This window comes from Haliotis cracherodii, unplaced genomic scaffold, assembly GCF_022045235.1.
Source record: "Haliotis cracherodii isolate W230 unplaced genomic scaffold, xgHalCrac1.p SCAF_5, whole genome shotgun sequence".
NCBI classification, from domain to species: domain Eukaryota; kingdom Metazoa; phylum Mollusca; class Gastropoda; order Lepetellida; family Haliotidae; genus Haliotis; species Haliotis cracherodii.
In genome coordinates this window covers 29,563,376-29,569,375 of record NW_027266308.1, presented here as the reverse complement: position 1 = coordinate 29,569,375, position 6,000 = coordinate 29,563,376, and positions in this window count along the sequence as shown.

Here is a 6,000-nt window from a genome sequence, read left to right as displayed (position 1 = left end):
GAAAATACTTTGAACAAATTCCAAGAGTTAAATGATAAGTAGAGAATACTTCAAGAATTCTCGTCAGACGAGTGTCAACGTGCAACGACACGTCACTTCAATTCATGTGCTTGTGTGGCTTGACACTTGGTATTCCGGATATACGGTAATGTATTGAGGATGGAGTCGGGATTACCGGTGCAAAGCTGGCCACATTGCCATAGCTTATTGATGTCCTTATCCGGGAAGGATTCTGCTCGTCGGGGTAAGTTACCCATAGCAAAGTTTTAAGCACCTTCCATTTAGTTTTGATGACATCATTCAGCTTTGAAATGGTAGATAGCATGAAGCTGACAAATTCGTCAATTTTCAATAAAATTTCAAGCAAATGACAATAAAATCACAGTCAGTTCAAAGCTTCATACATTTTTCTGAACGCTGGCATTGGCTACTGTAAGATTTCGTGCAGTCGTAAATGAGTCGTTAAGCTGTATTCGTAGATCATCGTGTCAGCTAATATGAGTTTTATAGAAATTGATGTTCATATATTTTACATATACGTTTTAAGAAAATCAGCACGACCATCGAGGCGAAAAGAGCCCGAATCGGACGGCAGTTATTACCAGCGTTTTGTCATATACACAGCGGGACAAGATGATAAAACTCGGAATGTTGAACACATTGTAACGCCATCTTGTGTTCTTTCTTGTCAATGTTGTCCTTTAACGTTTGGTGTCCTTTTGTGTGCACTGACGTTCTTTATTACACCTTCTTCTTTCTTTCATATGGCGTTTTTTCTTTGAGGGTTGTTTATTGGTATTTGTTTTGTATTCCGACCTTAATTAACAATATTTAATACTTTATTCGTAACATTTGACTATTACGTACTGGTTATCTGTTTTTCAAATGATGTATCTTTTGTCCGAATGGCTGTCCATAGTCATGTCTTTCTCACAACTAGGAGAGTTCAGCTACGGAAAAAGATCATACGGAAAATTACTTATAACTTTCGTGTTTTAAAATGTCAATACAAATTCTCGCTTTCGGCTGCACATACAATGTCCGGGTATTGAATACTCAAATCCTGCAAATCACCCTTTATAACGTCCTAACATGATCCCTAACATAACGCCGCTTTGAACAGTATTCTAGTTATATCACGGCGTGTTAGCTTAATGTGGGAGAAAAAGCCGAAACGATGCAGGTCTTAGACGTTTACCACTTTAGTGGTACGGGTATTGTGCTGACAAACCTAGAAACATAATCTATGTGAACCGGGATCCGAACGGAATTTGTCAGAAGAATAGGAACCGCAGATCAAATGGGATCAACTGCATACTAAAGAACAAAGACCGAATTTGTATATGTAACAAGTAGATTGGAAACATAGACTGGACAGTAAATGACACATTAACATTCAACAGATCACCAAATTCTTACTAGTGAGAATGGCAATGTTCCTCTTATTGCGGAAATTCCGAGTTTCCAATTTAATGGAGTCTTTGTTATTGTCTGAAAGAATCTGAAAGCCACCCCTAACAGAGCCAAAAGAACGAATGTAACAACGTTCAAATGTTATTCTTTACTTGTTTTTATACATGGCTTCCTCTAATTCCTTCCTATCTTTAACGTATTAATTGTAAATAAGTGAAAACATGCACATCTATAGGAGAGGGATATCTTGTACTCAATCCTATACATGACAATAAAATATACAATATATGAACTAAACTAACAGTCGGTTCATTTTCTCACACACCAGCGTCCCTTGAATCAGGTGGTAGATCCCAATCTGAGTTCGCAATCAGTCATCTCATAAACCAATCTGAATATAACGTGTACCAGACGGAGTGTATCGCATCTGTACCGTTCATGTTGCAATTGCACTGGAATACAGCGATTCACGTGTGTCCTATTTCATATAACATCACGTCCAGTTGAGGAACCATTGCGCTACACCTTTAAATTATCAGGTAGATTGTTTTTATCATCATTCTAGAAACTTCCAAGGATACATTACGCAAAGTAAAGTAAATGGGAACTTTACCCGCTACAAATCACAGGTTTGCATTTAACGTTAGAAACACTTGTTGGTCACAGAAATGGGCTGGCGGTGACCGATGTCCGTACTTCATTGATGATGGTATGTTCTACTATTCAGCGAGGAGATGATTAGGAAAATATTATCTTCAGTTGTCATTGGGGCTATTGGCAGTCTGACACGATCAATTAACAGCATTTTAAGGTGAACGTGGTGAATGTGAGCGCTATTTCAGGAGCGGCCAAATCTGACATTTAGGTTTATCATGTAGTTCCCGTGTTGTTTCAGGTGAACAATTGACTTGCGTCCCCTTTTGACGGGTGTAGGATACGCTCACCTTTTCGCGAACACATGGTATCATCAATATTTGATAGTGATTTATTAACACATGATCATGATATAGTCGGAATCGTACAAAGGATTCTGCTTTATACAGAGTTTGTTTGTTTGTTGTTTAACGCAGCACTCGGCAATAATCCAGCTATAGGACGGCGTCCTGAAAATAATCGAGACCAGACAATCCAGTGATTGATATCATGAGCATCACTCCACGCAATTGGGCTACGATGACATGCATCAACCAAGTCAGTGAGCCTGACCACCCGATCCCGTTAGTCGCCTCTTACGACACGCATAGTCGCCTTTTACGGCAAGCATGGGTTGCTGAAGACCTATTCTACCCCGGATCTTCGCGGGTCCTTTATGCAGAGATTTCTATTGGATATGGAAAGGGTTTTGTCGCTTTATTTACCAATGTATCATGCCGATACAGTTAATGCCATGGTACGGAAGTTGTATGTCTAGGTTTAGTTGGTAGTACCCAACACATCTGTCCGGTTCACAACTATAGTATATAGATTTGACATTTGCGTCCCATCCTTAGCATACTCTTATTTCTCTCAATTTTGCTCCTCAGAAACCACTGGACCAATGTATATGAAACTTCACATACTTGTTCCCATCAATGACGACACTCCATTTTGTTAAAGACTTTCGAATCTCTTTTAATATGACCGCTACGGCAGCCATTTTGCTTCTAAATGTAATGATATTTCGTATATGTTGCTGGAATCATATTCTGTTTAAATTATTAGTAATTATGCGTTCGATTTTAGGTCTTTAGTATTTATACAGAAATTATGTATATACAAATCCTTTATTAACTTTAATTCATAAAATAGAAACATGTCAATCCAGCTCTTACATTCAAACGCAGTTCATCTTGGACTTTACCTTCACGACATCATAATTAAATTTTCGTTGTGTTCATTGAAATTCTTGCATTCTGATTTGCTGAATTGGTCACGTGTTATTGCATTCATTTCCCTAAGAAAGTAAAAAATTAAGCCACACCCACCGAGGCTGCGGAATGTCGGTGAATCCAAAAATTACAGTCGAGGGAAACCCGTTTCTGCTCACGTGTATCGTCATGACATTTAGCGACATTCATGCATATTCATTGTCAAAACTATCCTTTGAAACCGAAGGTCGAGAAGGAATGAAACGGCAAACGTACATGCTCGGTCGCCTGTTTTTTCCCGCTCGCCTCGGTTCCACATTTTTCATGTCTTCGGGTTTCATTGCTAACAAGCATTTTACGAACTGTGTTATCCCGTTTTCAGGGAATTAATGTTTGAATCTGGCGGTAACTGACCATGTCATTTGAAACAGCCGGCTTCTCCCTGACATATTTCTTCCGGTTCGTTACAGTGACTGTTGCAGTTCTTCTCGCCTCTTTCCTTGATTGACAGGTTCTATGAACATTGTTTTGATCCTACTCTCCGTTGATTGGCTACTGACTGTGTAGGCGTGTCAAATTATGTGCAGAAATTAAACAATCACGTGATTCATGTCAAGCCACAGTGTGTATTCCTACACCTAGAATGTTTATCAATCTCGTCATTTTTGTCTGCTTTGATATATACAACTTTTTTGGTTAAACTATTGTACATGTAGATAAAACATAGTTTCGTTGTCGAATTTAATTATAAGCATTGATTGTGTATTTTTTTTGGTTCATTGAGGTATGAATCGAAAAGGCGATGAGAAAACAGTATGATTCCGCGTAGAGGATTCTTACAAAAGTTAGCACATCGGTCAATGTATCGAAACAAATACAAAGTCAATCCTTAAATAAATCCATTACGATTGTTCCGAGGAAAGGTAATATCAACATTATCGACCGACATGTATCTGGACACATCAAATCATTGGCAGCAATTGCAAGTCTTTTGATAGAAAGGAAATAAGATATAGTAAAACTCAACACGAATGAATAATACGGATGATAAATTAATGAAATATTGGCCCCGGAGAGTGCAGTAGAAACACTTCTTAAACTGATTAATGTCAAGCACTGTAATATAAATAGTTATCGCCAGAGAATAATCAGCCTCGATTATCTACGGAAACAGATCCCATTTACATGCCACAAGGGGAAACATGTCCTGCCCTACCGGTAGCACTCGCCACCCACACAGTTTGCACACTTGTTAGTTGCCTGACGTCGCACAGCAATACTCGTGGACATTGTAGTTTTATGTGGTTGTCAAAACGGGGTACTGAACATCTTCCCGAGGCAAGGGAGTTGTCAACTTGCTCATGACCATCTTCTGGAGAAACTCGTGTTTCTCACGCATATATTCCACAAGCGCAGATAAAACAAAGGGTTATAATAAACTGGTGTGAGTTTAAAAAACTGCAACTTGTGTTTCTTAATGACTTGTTGATCTCTGATAGGTATTACCTTCTCGAAGCAGCTCAAGTTGTCATGATCAGTCACATCTGAAAGTTGACCTCGATAAAGGAAGTAATACCAACCGCTCCAGCAATTGGGTTGTTCAACGTTGAACGTTGCATTTGACAGCACGATTCAAGATTCGATAAAGTCTGATTTCGTCTTATACCAATGTGGACTTTGTAATAATGTTGTCTCTGATTCAGCCGGTAGGCAGACAGTGATGTAGTTAATATTAATGACAACACATCAGAATCCTCTTGAGTACTTCAGTCGTTAGGGAACAACACTGTATACACTTCGTAGGGAATTATCCCAGGATGTAGTCTCCCGTATTGGGGATCACTGTATATACTTTCATCAATGACGAGGGCGCCATATTTTCTGCCGTACATAATGACTCGGAGAAATCTTAAGATTATCCAGTGGTCATAACTTAATATCCATGTGCTGAACGTGGATTGGACAGTACGATTAACACACGGGTGATCAGGGATATACTTCTGTTACATTCGACTTTATGATGTGCTGATTGTTGTGTGTTGATCACTTTGATACCCAAATGACGTGACAAGGTTGTGTACAGATTTAATATGAGACGGTGTTCACATAATCCTAGCATTAAATCATCCAGCATTAAAACCATATTTTCATGAGGTTGATGAGACCATGAAATTAGATCCATTTCGGAAGGTAGACTCGGGGACTGAATGTTTGGGATAGACCGTTGCATGTCTGTACCCAGGTCCTTCCAGGCTGCATGGCAATACACAATTGGCTCAGGTGTTTCGCCGAACATCAGAGCAACATGCATCATCGTCGGGATAGTGTTGATTTTCCACTGTTCCACCGATATCAGGAATCATGATTGGTGTACAGAAAGTAAATGAAATCATTGAGTTGACAACCTAGCCTGATGAAGGAAATGATTTTGAGCCTCGTCTCTCATATCATATTGAAAAGTATCGACACAATATTGCAAGTTTTTGATACTTGCATCAGTCGTGTTAGGATTAGTGAAGTGACGTAAAACCCGCGGGTAGTTACCGTTAGGATTAACCTGAAGGAGGTGAGGTGAGTTAAAATGGGGTTTAACGTCGCGTTTAAGAATTATTGCACTTATATAGGGACGCGCGCGCGCGCGCGTGCGTGCGTGCGTGCGTGCGTGCGTGTGTGTGTGTGATTGCTTGTAAAAGTCCTGACTGATGCCGATTTTAAAGCGCTAAGCCCCCTAAGATACCAT